This window comes from Crotalus tigris, unplaced genomic scaffold (genome assembly GCF_016545835.1).
Source record: "Crotalus tigris isolate CLP2741 ecotype Arizona unplaced genomic scaffold, ASM1654583v1 scf7180000024151.2778019, whole genome shotgun sequence".
Classification (NCBI taxonomy): domain Eukaryota; kingdom Metazoa; phylum Chordata; class Lepidosauria; order Squamata; family Viperidae; genus Crotalus; species Crotalus tigris.
Genome location: NW_024100413.1, coordinates 1561945 through 1579967, shown reverse-complemented (window position 1 = coordinate 1579967; position 18023 = coordinate 1561945).

Sequence of the window (18023 nt, the reverse complement as noted above, 5' to 3'; positions counted from 1 at the left end):
CAAAAACTTAAGACAAAAAGTTCTTCTGTAGAAGAATGACAAATTGAGTTATGGGAGTCTATGTTCTTGTCAAAACTGATTTCATAATTTGGACTAAAATTTTATGAATGAGTTTGTATCATATCCACAGTTTCAGTTTTTTCCAATATAAGACTAAAATATTTAATCTCATTATGATCTGTTCAATATGCCAATTTTCTTATATTATGTATAAATTATTGCCTTTTAAAATGTCACTTCATAATTTATAGTTTGAGTCATAATGATTACATTTTTAATTACTGCATAATAGTTTGATTCTAATATTGACTTATTTGATGTTGACTTAAAATAAAAAAAAATAAGCTGACATAAGATATGCCAATATACAGATTTATATCAATGTTGTTGGCTGGAGAATTCTGGGAGTTGAAGCCTACACCCTGCCAAGGTTGAGAAACATTGTACCATGCAATGCCCGATGTAGTGGGTATGTATGTATTTATGTGTGCATGTACTTGTGTGTATATATTTTGTGTGTGTATTTATAAAAGTTTTAACAATAAGAATTAATACCAATTGAAAGAGAATGAAAGAGAAGAAAGAGAAAGGGAGAAAAAAGCTAAAGGTGCAGAAAGAAAAGAATAGAAGAAAAATAGAATGAAAAAAGATATAAAGCAGGTATAAAGAAGAGGCTTCTCCTTCATACATATAAATCCATTTTTTTATATACAAAAAGTCCATAAGTGGTTTCCAGTCACCAATAAATGTAAACATTGCATTTCTTCTAATCAAACAAGTCCATTATTGCCATTTCAGTAAGTCCTGCCATCTTCACCAACCAGTCCTCCGTTGTAGATATTGTCATATCTTTCTGTCTTTGTGCATACAATACTCTCACTGCAGTTATCTATATAAAAACTGTTCTCTTTTCTAACTATTTATTCATCAGTCCCAAGAGGAACAATTCTGGTTTCAGCTAAAGCTTAATGTAGTAGTACTCTAGAACCTTTTGGAAAATATAAATAACAGCTTGCAGATACAGGTATTTGTGTAGGAGGAGGAGAAGAGGGCAATCCAGGTCCTCCTGGATTAATGACTTTCAGACAGCAACTATTCCCAGTTACTAAAGTGATGACGATATAACTTTAGGACTAATGCCTACATTGACGATCATTGCAGTGTCTTTCTGAATCCCCTGTTCCAACTGTGGTCACTAAATAGGGACTATCTGTATTGGTCCTTGGCAGTTACATACTGTTGCTGATGCTGAAGTTGGACCTTTCAATTATTAATGACAAAGCCAGGCTAGAATCCAGAGAAGTGATAGCATGTACAAATAAGAATATATGTAGCTCACATGGAATAATACAATTTTATTTATTGTTAATTAAAATATAGGGAAATTGTTAGCCTGTGTCTTCAGCAGTGAAAGCAATTGAAAAAGCCTAGGTGAGCAAAGGCTATCCATGATTTCCTATCTTTTCTACAAAATTTGCTGTATACAGTTTTGCTGTATATGTGTCCTCTGGAAATAGATGGCAAAGTTCATACTTCTAAAAAGCAAGGAGGTCAGATCTGTCGAGAATTACATCTCATTCACAAACAGCTAAGCTACTTCAACACTTCATGCCCAGAACACTCTTCTAATCTTCTTCAAAAGACAAAATAGTGCGGAAGCTGCTTACGGTAAAAGAAAATGTTCATAAAGGCCTCTGCACCTTTAAACCAATCCTTAAAATACTTTTTATTGTTCTTATTGATTGATTAGAGAAGCCTGTGATCTGGCACCATTTCCTCATTACCTTGGTATAAATAGTAATTCTGGCAGACTCGTTGGACTCAAGTCTTTTGAAAATTTCAGTAAAATGAGCAACAGGAAAATGTACTCTGGACTATTATGTTTTGGCTGATCAGTAGAAAAGAGCAAGGCATACATGCTGGGATTTATGTTAGAAACAAATCAGCCCTTCAAAAAAAAAATTCTATCAGTTAGATCAGTGGTTCTCAACCTTTTTAATGCTGCGACCCCCAACCGGTCGTAAGTCGAGGACTACTCAACCGGTTGTAAGTCGAGGACTACTCAACTGGTGCAGCACCGTTTGCAGAATGGGACTTTTGGCGGGCTCAGCAGGGCAGAGACAGCCTGGACAATTCCTATTGGCTTTTGAAAGCCAATAGAATTAGACTCTATTCAAGAGATTCTATTCTATTGGCTTTCAAAAGCCAATAAAATAAAAGGGAGTAGCACAGCTAAGGAAAAGGGGGAAAAAAATGGCGGACTGCGTTGTTTGGCGACCCCCGTGAAATGGTCATTCGACCCCAAATGGGGTCCCGACCCACAGGTTGAGAACCACTGAGTTAGATAGTATCTAGAATTGTTGCTCCTTATGAAAATCTCAGTCAGAAATGCTGATTGTGGGAAACTGTTCCATTTCATATTAAGAATGATATTATAGAACATAGAATAACAGGGTTGGAAGGGACCCTGAAGGTCTTCCAGTCCAATCCCCTGTTCAAGCAGGAGACTACCATTTCAGACAAATGATTGTCCAGTTTCTTCTTGAAAACCTCCAGTGATGGAGCACTCAAAACCTCTGAAGGCAAGTTGTTCCACTTATTTAATTGTCCTAACTGTTAGGAAATTTCTTCTTAGTTCTAGATTGCCCCTCTCCTTGATTAGTTTCCATCCATTGCTTCTTGTTCTGCCTTCAGATGCTTTGGAGAATAGCTTGACTCCTTTTCTCTGTGGCAACCCCTGAGATATTGGAACACTGCTATCATGTCCCCCCTCGTCCTTCTCTTTATTAAACTAAACATACTCAGTTCATCATGTTTTAATTAATATCATTTCTCCTCTCTAATCTAATCTAATCTAATCTAATCTAATCTAATCTAATCTCTCTCTCTATCATCTATCTATCTATCTATCTATCTATCTATCTATCTATCTATCTATCTTGTATTTTATGTGCTCATAAGAATCTGGCAAGTGGTTGAAGTTGAGAAAAAAAGTTGCACTCTAAGAAAAAACAGGGTATGTTTAATAGCTCCTAAAGTGAAGCCCTATGTACAGAAAGTCTAGTAGCAACAAAAAATAAAAATGGTATTAAATGAAGCAAAAATGATCTTTACAATAAAGATTGGAGAAACTCTTCCCTCATGAGCTTTCCCAATGAGGATAACCAAAATAAGAAGTTTAGCTTTAATTGACTGTAATTCTCTACAATTGGTTTTTTTATGTAGCCACAGGCTTATAGGTCTGAAGTTGTATTTTCTGTTAGTTCATTCAAGCGTGGAATTTTATGACCATGCTAAGATGCTGTCAATTATTTAAACCTAGAGAATATATGCCCTTAGCGGAGGCTACAGATTCAGGGCTGTGTAATGTTACTTCCTTATCTCTCTCCATCCTTCCACAGTAAAATACAGAATCAACATGCTAGAATAACAATTAGAGCTGCTGTGTTACATTTCAAAGGCTGTTTTGTAGTTTCTTCCACTCTGAATGATACTCGACTTTCCCTTTTTATTATTCTGCATCCTTATCAGTTGTAAAGCAATTATTTCTGCATTTCAGATCTTCTGTGAATATACTGTACAAACAGGCTGAAATTATCTTTGATTAACTTGCTATAAAAGGCCTATGAAACCCTGAAGGTCTTGCTTTTTGTTAATTTAAATACAGGAGATTCAGTGTAATCTGCTAGTTTAAGAATTAAAATGGTGGTTGGGTCTTCTCCACTTGTTGATTCTTGTTGAAGACATTTTGCTTCTCATGCAAGAACTGAAGAAGCTTCATGGATAAGAAGCAAAACATCTTCAAGCAAAACAAAGCAAGTCCACTTACCGTTTGAAAAATCACCTTTGGGACTACACCCTATAGTTTTCTTTGCAGCAGAGAAGTTTCAGAAGTGGCTTGCCATTGCTTTCTTCTAGAGGTGAGAGAGAGTGATTCCCCCATAGTCATCCAGTGGGCTTTGTGCTTAAGGCAGAACTAGAATTCACAGTCTCCTAGTTTCTAGCCTGGTGTCTTAACCACTACACCAAATTGGTCTTTTATAGATATTTAACTGCTTCTTATTTGACTTTTTTTTTAGCTATTAGCCTCAAATAGTGTTTGTGCTAAATTCCCACAATGTAGACTGGTTATTATTTGATTGCCTTTATAGCCTCAAATATTATTTTGTAAGTCGCATTTGTTGGTTATTAAGTTTCATTTTTGGTATTTCAGTCCCAGAACACCTAAGCCAGTTTAATAATCTATAGAATTCAAGGCTGCAATACAAGTGGTGTTGTACAAGACCCTTGTTTGTAATACTAATTTAATCAAACTGCCTAATGAGACACTAATTCCATTTTTAAACCTGATTATGGATAAACATAAAGATGAACATTTTTGAAATTTTATCCTGTCCAAAGCAGCAATTTACATATGTACCTATATCTCTTCAAGTAGCAAGTTTATAGCTGTGGAGATATATGTATAAAGCTATAGAGTTATATCTGTTTATGTGCACAGATTTTCTCAAATAGATGACAGGAGTTTCTAGGCTTTAATGCTAATGCTACATTCAGATCCCATTTATAATGCGCTTGTTTCCAATCATGACAAATTAGCATATCATGCTTCAACCCCTGACCACACAGATCACAGAAATACTGAGTAATAGCATGGAATAGATTAACTTCAAACTGCAAATTAATATCACACTGAATTGTAAAAGATAAAAATAAGCAAGCAGACAAACAAAACCTGACTGAGATTCAAAGACCAGAGAACAAGAATTAAATAAAATCTAAGTATGATCGCATGGAAGAGAAAAAAAAATCTTATTAAAAATATCTTATTAAATGCAATGTTCAGACAAGAACATTAATTTGAACCTAGGCAACAGAATGAAAAAGGTAAGAAGTCCAGACATCTGCGATTAGGCTCCATATTTCAAAAAATAATTTATCCAAAAACAAATGCACATTTATTCAATAACCAATAATGCAAATGATTAAAATCTTTCTTTTCTTAAAAGCAAACCAGTCAAGTCAGCTGCAAGCAACCACTGTTGTCCATTAAGTGATTTTATGATAGGGGTAAGAAGAAGTATCAGCCACCTTTGCACAAATTCAAAATTAAGAGTGGCAAACAAAGCAGGTGTTGTCCAAGTAAGGCAGGAATCAAGACTCAGGAGATAGAAATCAGGAAAAAGGAAAAGGATAAACTGCAGAATTCTTTTTTAGGTTGAGAAACAGATTCTAAGACTAACAATGTGTAAGTTTGTCATAAATACAGGTTGGCCTTGACTTTTCTGACCAGATATACTGGCAAACTGATGATGCAATCTAGATAGGATCCTTGAAGCAAGTGCTTAATCTTAAAGTGGAATAAAATTGTTATTGACCATAAGCAAGTCCTACAAATGAACACCTTTTAGCATAATGCCAGTTCTATGTCCAGGACCAAAATTTTGGAATTTTACCATCATCCTGAAATCCTGCAGAACCTTACAGACTTCTGAGATGGCAAAATTTGAGATAGCTTTCTAAAGAGGGTGGAATTGACCACAAAGTAAAGATTCTGTCTTGACTGTTAATGCTCTCTAGGCTTTCTTTGAGAGGAAGGCATAGAATGGAAAAGTGAGGAAGGTTAAAATGCATGATTCAAATTTCTGAGGACTATAGAACCAGCCTTATGAGGTAGATCAGGCAGGAAACATTAGCAGATGGGTTAAGTCTACTTTATTGCAAAGCTATATTGAGAACTCTTGCAAGAATGAAAGTATATCTTCCCACTCCTCCCTGCCCAAAGTCTCATTTACATCCCCCAAAACTAGGGTGGGTCTCTTTTGGGCCTTTTGCCTTGTCCACATTTCTGCTGTGGGCTCAGTTGCCTTTTATCTGTTCATTACCTTGGTTGCATCTCTCTCAAGGTCTTTCCCACATATCATCACATCTAGCTTGAGATTTTTCCTTATCATAAAGCACTTTACATTGTAGGAGATAAATCTTATTCATTCCCTACATTTTAGTACAGGAGCCAGCAACATCTGTCCTCTGGATACTTCTGAATCAGAGCTTTCAGGCACCCTATGCAGTAATTCTAATGGTGAGATATGCTGGAAGTTGAAATTCAACCACATCTAAAAGGACACATGTAGTACCCCCTCTGCTCTTGCTGGTGTGGAAAACAATGTTCCTCTGAGTTTCTGTGGCTCACAGAGTTTTAGTCCTACTAAAATTTGTCAATTTGACACCATCGTTGCAAAAGCTTCCACTACAGTTCCAGGTGCAGTTCAAGGTCCTGGTTATCACCTTTTAAGCTGCAGGTGTCACAGGGCTAGGTGGCTTGCAGAACCATCTATTTCCAAGAGTCTCTTCCTATTCCACCACATCCAACAGGGTCAGCATATTCAAGGTCTCCTCTATCAAGGTCTCCTCTATCAAACATCTTATGGGACTGAAGAGATACACCTTCCCATTGCACCATCTGCCCCTTTGAAGATTTGAACAGGTCAATCCTCTTGGCTTTCTTCCCAGACATTAGGACCAGGTTACTACAGGAGTTGAATATGCATGCATTTATATCATGAATTTCATATGTGATATCTTTTTGTATTGGTTTATTTTTAACTTCATTTTTTGGTCTTGTTTATGTATTGCTCCTTAGCTTGCTAGCTGATCAGAGTTGTGTCTTTAAGATAGATAACCATACAAATCTTCTGAATAAACAAACAGGTGTAAACAATTGTACAATAATCAAGTTTGAATTTACACTTTGCACGAACACTGTTCCCAATAGTATAATGTCTAAATTGGCATGCGGGATTTATTACTAAAGTAAATAATGCCACACTTTTGACCTAGCATCATGTAATGTTGGTAACGCTTAAGTAAGAAATTATGGATAAAGACAGAGAGGAATAAATGTTGGGTCTTAAGGCATGCTTGAGGTAAATTGCCTCTGCAAGCGTTGATGTTTCTTGTGCTATCTTTGCTCAGACTGAGCATCACTCTCATTAACCTGCAAATAGCTGACAATGCACGTTTTAATCCAGCTGGACACAAGTGTGAAAAATGCAATGGCCATGGTCGATGTATATTTGAGAATAATCCATCATCATTTATAATGTGCACCTAGATGAAATTTGCATCTCTTCCAAATTTAAGAAATGAAAATGTCCAGCTAGTTCAATTGGGTGTATATTGTAATGTGATGCACAACTAAATTTTTATCAGTTCTATGTCCAGAACTGAACAATATGCCGACAATGTCAACCCTGTCTCCAAGAATAATTTTTAAACCAGCTAGAGAAGAAAGGCATGGTGTCCACAAAACTGCAGGGCTCCATCCACTCTTTTTAACATCTGTTCTCACAATAACTTCCTGGAGTTTTGAAAGAAAGAATTGTTTCTTTCTAGAAGAAAAGGTACCAGCTTGGCCTGGGCAGGTGAAAGTTCTCCCCCCCCCATGTCCTCTGAGCGTAATGGTTTTATAATTTGTATTTATATTTTCTCCTCACAAGTAATTCAGTTGCAGAGGCTGTATGCATAAGGCTAATAAAATTATCACACTGAGTATATTTAAAGGCCTTTCAAACGACCCATTATCATACTGTATAAACTTCTGTCAGAATAAATGGGTAGTGATGATGAACTGTGCCTTGCTTCTTGCTGGGGGGGGGGAGAGAGAGAGAGAGAGAGAGAGAGAGAGAGAGAGAGGCAAAGCAACAGCAACAGACTTTTCTCATTTTACCAAAGGCAGAGCTGATGAAATGCAGCTGCCCATGAAAGGCTTCTAGTCCAAAAATCATTCCAAAAATCATTCCATTCATTTTCATTACTGAGATGGCTGGGCCTACAAAACCAATTGTACCAATTGAAATGCAGCAGTAAATCCAATTAGACAGGAGAGGTAGATTCTGCTTCCCCTTTGCTAGGGAACATTAAAGGTAGCCTAATAGAACTCAAAGTAGTTATTCCAGATTTACAACTGAGCTAAGCAGGGTCAGCATTTTGAAGAGTGACAGCAGTACACAATGCTTTATACGCACACTTGTTGCAATGTTGCAGAGGAAAACCAGAACCAAGTCCATGTCCTGTCTGATAAGGCTCATGCTCACTTCCTGTTTAGTCCAGCATAAGGAAGTCCCACCTACTGTTTCTGATGCTATGAATGCACAATGTCATCCTCAACCCATCCTGGCCTCTCTTTTCTTGCTCTGGCTAGTTTCTTGCTAGTTTATTTCAACTCATACTGCCCCATACTGCCCCAAGTATGAGTTTATTCCAACTCATACTTGCTAGTTTATTCCAACTTGCTAGTTTATTTATTGTAGTCAAAGCTTCCACACTAATGTATGTTCTGTGTTGGGTGAGTGCTTTCCTCTTTGAACTCTGATCACTGTCCTCCACAGCTCTTTTAAAGGCTGATAGATAGTGACATGTTTGTTGGTTTGTTGTTTAATCAATCCACTAGTGCAGGGGTGTCAAACTGCCGGCCCACAGGCCGGATGCATCATTAGCGAAACTGCATCCACCCCATTGCTGGCAATGGAAAAAAAGTGATATGTCAGGACACGTCACATGACATTGCGAGTTTGACACCCCTGCATTAGTGGGACTGAAGTGATGAAGTGGTGGATCTTTTTTTTTTTTTTTTTTTTTTAGAAAAATGTAACTTTTCCAACAGTAAATTGGTGGGCCTTTCCTTTTCCCTTTCCTTTTTATACCAGTCAGCTGAAATTACCAAACGAGTCCCATTAAAAAAAAACAAAAAAAAAAAACAGGGAAATGGCAGAGGGAAAGGAGCCAGGCGGTGCCTGGGAGAAGGGAAGAAAATGTTGCATGGTGAAAAAAAAGAATGCAGGAGGAAAGTTCTAGTCCAGGGGTTCTCAACCTTGGCAACTTTAAGACTTGTGGACTTCAACTCCCAGAATTTCTCAGCCAGCTTTGTGGAGTTGAAGTCCACAAGTCTTAAAGTTGCCAAGGTTGAGAACCCCTGTTCTAGTCTGTCTGTTGATAAATTCAAGTAGTGAGCATAGCAAGGAAGCAAGCAAAGGCCTAATATAGGTCACTGGATGGAGAGAACACCTGGCAAACAGGATTGTATTAATACAATAACATAAGTGTCTTCAGAATTCTTTTTATCGCCAGAAAACTTGTATTAATTTGTTTTTTTTTAAAAAAATATCCTTAGCGAAGTATATATGTTTTTCCCTCTTTTTTTTATCATATTGCCCAAACCAGACATTCTGTGTTCTGGGATTTCTGTATAAGTTTGTTTTTCAAAGTAAGCTGCTTAATGTAATCAAAACTGGTGGTTCAACTATAAAGTTGTTTTTTTCCCTATATGGCTTTTTCCCATCCATATTTGTTTTGTTATTCATATTATTTATGTTCACTGTTACATTCCCTTTGTACAGTGTACAGAATAGTGTGTGCTTTGCTTTTCTGGCAAGACTTTTAGATATATATTGTGTTTAGTATTTCCAATACTTTTCTCTCTTCACTTTTATTGACCATTTCCCCATTGTGGAGATCCATGGGCTCAGCATTTTTTGATAGCTGTTTTGAATGTTTCCAATTCTTTTTAATATTTGTTTTTATTGGCCATGGCCCCATTGTGAAAATCCATAAGTGTTCCAATGCATGAATCTGGATTGATTTTTTTTTTCATGATCAACAATACTGCCCTACATAGGTTACACATCAATATTCACTGAATACAGTTAGGTTTTCATACCAATCCTTCTTTTCAGTGTACTGAGTAGATCTTTCCACCTGAAAGATGAGATGATGTCTTCTTAAAAGAAATGATCCATTAGGTCAGGGGTGCCAAACTGCTGGCCCACAGGCCAGATGCATCATAGCAAAACTGCGTCCACCCCATTACCGGCAATGGCAAAAAAGTCACAATACGTTGCGACCCGTCACGTGATGTTGCAAGTTTGACACCCCTGTGTTAGGTCATCAGAAATCCTGTTACCATATCAAATTATTGAATCAATGTATAAACTTACCCCAAGAGAGAGAGAATTAAGTGCTAATTTATCTTGAGTTCCTTAGTAGAGTTTGCCTATAGAGCAGTAACATGCCAAATATGTCTTATGCATATTTGCTAATAATGTTCTTGAATTTAATGAAAAAGAATTTTCAACATGTTTTTGAAAAGGCAAAGACAATGACAGTGAAATCTTCATGACTAGACTGCATTGCTTTAGATATGAAGTAGATAAGTGCTTGTCTTTCACCTAGAATAATCGCTTAACCATCTGATTTCCTATACTAACTAGGACTATTTATGGAAAGGCTATGAAAGGCAGTAACTACTTCATCACTTTGAAACAATAAAGTAAACACAGAAATACCACTGAAAGATATTCACCATCAAAGCTATTTAAAGCATGAGATTTTTTTAAAAAAGTCTTTTCTAGGGAGAGAAAGCTTAGAAAATTTGAAAGGGATATTTTGACCTACCACTAACAAAGTCCAAATTAACCATTTTCGAAGGATGTTGCCTCATAATTGAGTTCAGTAAAATCAGGATCAGGATATACTATCCTATGAGAAGCATATAATAGGTCTTAACTGTCTCTGCTAAGCTACGTCGAACTTGGTTTAAAATTATTCTTGGCTCCTGAAGCTATTAAGTTTATTTTGCTTCTGAACCAAATAACATTTTATAATTTTTTAAATTTATGAATAAAAATAGCAACAGAGGTGCAATTCTATTAACTTCTTTGTTTCTTATTTCTTATTCAATCATTATATTCAAAAATTCTAGGGAAAAAGCATAACTCAGTACCAGAAGCTGTGATTTGCATACAGAAGAACCCAGATTCAAACCTGGATGAAAATAATTCGGAACGTTGTTTGGAAATAAATGCAGATACCTCAAAATCAACCTTGATTCTTGTTAATTGCATGCAGGGACCCATGTAGCATCCTTATCAACAATATAAAAATAGCTTACCACTGCCTTTTGAATTCATATTCTATTTCTTACCTGACTTTATAGCAATAAAATGTTATGGGTCTCTAATCTTTCTTAAACAACAGAAATGATTGGTGAAATCCAGTGCTTTAAGTCCAAATTGTCTACATCTACCCATAAAAAAAAAAGTAAGCAGAATTATAGGCTAGTGAAAATGTGGGGGAGGGAGTCACAAGTAGTATTCTTGAAAATTAGTTTCTTGTATCAGGTTATGCTACTCATGATATCCATGGTCTAAGTGAGTAATCTTTCCCATCAGTCATTTTACAGGGAGATTCCAAATACAGTCTCTAAATTCCCATTAAGGTTCCCACCCCCAAAGATTGGAGACTTGTAACCAGCCAGTACTGGGCTGAATGGACAAATAGTCAGATTTGGAATAAAGCAGTTTCCTACCAAGGGGTGGCAAACCAATTGAAATATTACCTTTGCAGCAATGTGAGAAAAGTTAGATGCGTGAATAAGGATGGAAGATGTATATACAGCTAGTCCTTGACTTACAACAGTTCGTTTAGTGACTGTTCAAAATTACAACGGCACTGAAAAAGTGACATATGATCGTTTTTCACACTTACGACCACTGCAGCATCCTCATGGTCAAGTGATCAAAATTCAGGAACTTGGCATCTGACTCATATTTAAAACGGTTGCAGTGTCCCTGGATCATGTGATCCCCTTTTGCGACCTTCTGGTAAGCAAAGTCAATGGAGAAGCCAGAGTCACTTAACAACCCTGTTACTAACTTAACAACTGTAGTGACTCACTTAACAACTGTGGCAAGAAAAATGGTAAAATGGGGCAAAACTCACTTTACAAATATCTCATTTGGCAACATAAATTTGGGGCTCAATTATGGTCATAAGTTAAAGACTACCTGTAATTGGTTTTCTGGAAGAGTTCTCCTGAATGAATATGTGAAGAATTCCTGAGGTAAAAGAGTTGGCACAAATGATAAGGCAAAGGAGAGGCCTGTGAGCAGCGGCAGCTGATGCAGGCTATTAAAATCAGAAAACAAAGCCAACTACAATAATTGTATTCAATAGCAAGTCAAGCAAGGCTGGATCATTATATGTTCAGGCAGTGGAAAAAGGTGCTTCGGTAAAGGATCACAGTGTCCTTTATTTGACCTAATTTGGTTTTAGCATAACTGGACTTGTTTCCAGATGCCATTCATAGCTGTTCATGGTGGCTGTCGCAGTCAGAGGCACACTAAGACTGCAGCATGCTTCATTAATTCACAAGCAGTTGCCATGGGTCTCTTGCCAAAACTACAGCTCTTCAGTTAAAAGACTTTTTTTTTTTTTTAAAAAAAATGCTTATTAAAAAACCAAAGTTAAATCCCACCTTACTTATTTTCCCTTGGCTTCAGTTTCATCTCCTTCAAACAAGATGAAACTTCAAAGGGGTTTGGTGATATAAAAAAGAAGAAAACAGAAGAAGAAGAAAAAAGCATTTTTGGAGAAGCACGAAGAGGCACTGTTGCCAAAGTCATTTCAGCTGGCAGGAATGTTGGCATCTCCATTTTAATGTATTTCAACCCTCCCTGCAGATTTTCACTGACTGATCACCTACATCTGTCCACCACTCCATTGCCATTTTTCTGTGTATTTGAGGAGCAGACAGGTGGTAGCCTTGAGGCAAACTTTAGCTGAATGAAAATTGGGCCTTTTCCCCTTTCTGAAATTCTGGGCTGGATGCAACAATTCAAGTGAAACCAAGCCCTTGTATTTTACCTTTATGGTTAGAAGAGTAACAAAAAAGCAAATGCACCAAAAGCTGAAAGCCCTAATGGAGTCAACAGATTGCAGCCACCGCCAGCTCTTTCAAATCATAGGTTAGCAGTCAGCCTTCTAAATCCTGAATGACTTTGATCTGACTTAATCAATAAAAACTAATAAAACATGTATTAAGTTTATACTTGTTTTATTTTTATTCATTTATTTTTTGCTTCTTATTTTGTTTAATTCTGCTAGCTGTTAGTGGTATATCACTAGAGATTCATTCACTATATTACCTGATTCATTGAGGCTAGGGGTTCAGAGCCTTCAACAGTGACTTTTGCTTCTACTATAAGCTAACCAGGATAATCATGTTGGAAGTTCAGGCATCACCTTGACTGAGAATGAATTGTACTGGACTACTGGCCTTCCCCAAGGCCCTCAGTACCTTCCCTGTCAAGGAAATGTGGATCCTATGATCCTAACTTTTCTTCTTTCTTCACAGTTACAATGCATTCTACATGGGGCTGCCCTTGAAAAGTATCCAAAAACTTCAATTGGTTCAAAATACAGCAGCCTGCATTGTTTTGTGCAAGTTTAGATTTGCACTAAATCAGCTTGAGACACAGACAACACAGACTCATCCCCAATAACCTGAGCCTGTCTCCAACAGTGAAGGGACAGAGGGCAGAAAACATCCTGCAGCCAAGAAAGCTCCACACACATTTGCACTACTCAGGTGAATCAGAGGACACAGATAAACCTCAAATGACTTCAATGACTCTCTAGAAGAATGCAGATGATTATCTGTCTGCAAGGAATATAAATCCTTCCATTCCCCACCATTTAGTCAGAGCTGAAGAAATTTTTGGATGAGAAACAAAATGTCTTCAAAGAAAAACAAGGACATCCGGTTGCCTCCTGAAAAAACAACTTTGGGGCAACTACAACCTGGATGACTGAGAATGTCCAATCATACATTGAATGAATATCTATGACATTTAGATTTGCATGTTTGCATGTTTCTCCTGGTGCACTGGCTGCCAATTTGCTTCTGGTTTCAGTTCAAGGTGTTGGTTGACAGCTTTAAAGTCCTACATGGCCTGGGGCCAGATTGTTAGAAGGACTGTCTTTTCTCAGTTACATCTACCTGACCCACCAGATGCTATGGGTCCTATCTCCTAAGAACATTCATCTAGTGGGACCAAGAAGAAGGGCTTTCTCCATGGTAGCTCTTTCCCTATGAGATATCATCCCTGCAATAAAAGATTGGCCCCCACCTTGACACTCTTTTGAAAGGCCCTGAAGGCATGGTTTTACCAGCAGGCCTGGGAATCCCAGGGTGAAATGGTGCCCATCAAGTGATTTGTTGCCATGGGGGGGTAGGGGTTTAATTAGGTTTTATATTGGGGTTTTATTTTGCTAAGCCATGGAGTCACCTTGAGTAAGTTGGGTGGCCATATACATTAATCAACAAAGTAATAAAGAGTGCAAAACATAGAAAATGCTTGACTGTGATTCCAATCAACATCTCATCTTCTTCAAGGACCAATCTATGATAAGTCCACATGTTGCTATGCCTTAACAACTAGGATTCAGAAGTTTGCTATCTGAAGGCAGCATGTAGTCCCTGTAAATAATCATTATTGAATAGGCTAGCACAAAGTCCATTTTCTTTGGTGCATTCAATTTGTCCTAACTCCTTGCTGTGGATACATTATAGTTTTAAGTGATCCAGTTGTTTTTAATGATATCATTGATCTATAGCTTTTATCTTATTGTTTTCCTTTGTGCTTTATATTTTAAAACAAAATTTCAGATTCTGAAGGACAATGAAATGCAGTAAATAAAACAGACTATGTGAATTAAGGGGATATGTAGCTTATAATGAAAAATAGCACACATGCACTTTAGTGTAAACAGAGTCTCCATATGCAGATTATAATTGTTTTACATCTTACAAAAGGGATGGTTGGAAAAGTTTGAGTTTGTGGCTCAGTCCCAAGCCTCATTACCTGGTTTCATTTAGCGCACAAAGCCAGGGTGGACAACCTGTTCTCCCCAAGCCTACATGGAAATCCCAAATGTCTTTCATGTTCATCTCTTTGGTTCCATTTAAACTACAATTGCCAAAAATTACCAAGATTCCAATGCAAGCTTCCTGTCATTTCAAGGTGAAAAAGTAACAAACTATAAGTGTGAACATAAAAATTGAAACTTCAGGAACGTGTCCCCAATTCCCCAAAGAAGAGGGCACTGTCAAGATTGAATCACTATGATACCTGCCAGCTTCTATTACTAATCAACTTGCCATAGAAGGGGGGAGGGTAGAAAGTGGAGGGAGGAAATGGAATTTCAAGAAGCCATTCATGGACTGTGAGAGCCTGCAAAACACCAAGGTCACTACTACAGGTGCTCAACGGAGAAATGAACTGTTACCATAATAAAAAGAAGTATTACTATTGGACAATGTGAACATTGTGAGGCAAGGGAATCTACTGCTTAACTAAGTAAGCTTTCGTGAGGGAAAATCCAGAGCTGGTTTTGCTTCTTTAGTTCCAAAATGGTATATTCAATAAAGTTTTACCTTTTGGGACTCAATTGCCTTAAGGAATCCTTTTGTTGGGTTGGCTAGTTGGACTATTGACACACTCCCTGAAAATGTTAATTTGTGAAACTATGTCAGTAGGAATCTCATTACTTACTGTACCAACACCCCCAAACTTTGGCTGTTACAGTACTAAACAAACCCATAAACTGTCTCTGTCTCTGTCCCTGTCCCTATCCCTGTCTTTCTTTTTTTGTCTAGAAATCCTAATAAGGAGAATGAGATTGCCCATTTAGACCAGAGAGGTAAGTCTGGTTTAACTTTGACTAGAAATTTTAACCTAAGCCTTTCCACTTCTAGATTAGTGTCCTAATCAATGCTTTGCACATTCTCTATGCAAAACTGAAAAAAATCCCATCCTTATGGACCATATCCCCTTTTAAAAATTGTGTGTAGCCATTTTCTCCTGCCAAATTTAACTTAAAAAGAAGGAAAATACTTGCCAGGAATAAATTAGTTAACATGTGTTATTTTGGCAAGAAACTTGTATGTAAATAGATATTAGCTCATAGATCATTTTTCTAACTGTGAAATATTTAAATGTTATTTATGTCACAAATGGGATCATACTGTATGTGTGTGCAAGATGCAGCCAGTAAAGGAGATCCAGTATTTACTAATAAAGGCTGTTATCGGTGGGATCAGTTGCTTTATAGGGGAAATGCAATCAGGAGTTTTTGCTGCGTTTTTCTCAAGATTTTTTCTTAAGAATATATATATATTTAAAATATATTCATTTATAAAGGAAAAATACTGGCTTTAAAAAAAAGCTCTTTTCCATTCCTGGCTAGCTTTCTATTCCCAGAATCATAGACTGGTAGGGACTTTGGAGGTCTTCTAGTCCATTCTCCTGCACAAGGCAGGAGACTTTATCGCATCCTGAACAAATGGCTGTCCAATCTCCAGTGAAGGAGCATCCACAACTCTGGGATGTAAGCTATTCCATTGATTAATTGTTCTTAATTAATTAATTAATTCCTAATCAATTGATTCAGAAGGATCAACTGATTTACATCAAGGAAGGTTTATGGGTTCTTTTAATTCCTTTCTTGTTCCTAACTGCAAAATTAATCTCTTAAATTACCAGCTTTAATACCTTATTTAAAGCTTTTAGGAATAAGATGGAATGGATCTCAATCAAAGCAATGATGGTTTTTAATCTGGGTTTAACTTTTCTGAGACTCATAGAGAGTCATCTCAGTGACGCAGTGATGCAAAATATGACCATAGGGCTGAAAACAAGCCCCTCCTCTTCGTGGTTTTGTTTTCAGAGGCTTCAACATGTGTGTTACATGGAAGCATTACTCACTTAGGTTTCACCTTAAACATTGAGAAAAAACTTCCAATTTGCAGTGAAAATTTGACTACAGCATTTGGAGGATCTGGGGTCTATTTCCATATCCTTGTGCTAAAGCAATTGCACTTTTGGTGCAAAGACATACTTAGATGAAGCTCCAAATGATCTTCTTATTTCCATCTTTATCTGGAAATAAAAGCTAACCAAATCTAATTTTCTATCATGCCTCTCTTATTTTTACAGAGAGGAATGTGGAGAAAAGGAAATGTGATATATATGACATGGATTTTTTTTCTCGATCAAAGCTTCTTGCTTTTGTAGCCAAGCAGAACTTTAATTCTGATCAAAAGGTTTCATAAAGCACTCGAGACTAAAAGCACTTTCCAGTAAGGGTTTAGGTGTTTCTTTTCTATCTCACACATTCCATTGTGTATCTCATATGCATATTTTTAATGATCTGAAAGACAGACTGTACTTTGCCAGATTTAAAAACAGAAAATAAAATGTTTACTTCCTCTTCTCTTCTATAATTGTATTTTGCAGTCATAGTCTAGCAGTTTATTCTAACTAAAGTTCCTGGGAGCTTTGCCAAGCAACCATGGAATAAAAATCAATTTAACAACTGCAGGGTGTCAGATAGTAATCAAAATCCATTTTGTTTCATTGGAAAAAAAATAGATGCCACTATTTTAAGACTCACTATCATTTAAATCTGATTCCTTAAAACATCATCTTTGTTTCAGACTCATGCAGAATCCGGAAAAATGAGCTATTTTAATTATGTGCATTTACCAAGTGCCTACAGCTTTAGTATTTAATAAAATATATAGCTTGTCCTTAAGGTTGTTTCTTCATTTTTTCTAAGGGTATGACTTCCCTGTCCCAAATAAACAAAAATAAGATTGAGTTGCACATTTCAAAAAAACAACGTATCTCAGATATATTTATTATTTATTCCTTTATGCTTCTTAATAAGCAGAAGTTAAGATCTTGGGAAGTACATCATAAATGAAAGGAGATGAAAGGTAGATGAGATTACAGTGAGCAATCAGAAGAGAGAGTGGGAAAAGTTATTTACTTAAATGTAAGGTTCTGGGCTGGGGGCACTAACAAATTCTTTTCATCATAGCACCACATATAAAATAGTCAAAGGCTTTTCAAATAAAAATTAGGAGAAGTTTAAAAGATTCTTGAAAAGAGAAAGTTTACATAGTCCTATGTTCTACAGATGATCACATTCCTCATTATTTAGCATTCCTCAATGGCATCTGTGTATGAGGGTCCAAATAGGCAAGATGGAGTGTTGTGCAGCAAGGCCTGCTTCTTTGGAAAGTATGTGCAACTCATATACAAAAAGAGTAGCAATTACATTACAATGTTTCATTTGCTTATTTTGTCTATTTTGACTCTCACCCACACACACCATCTGTG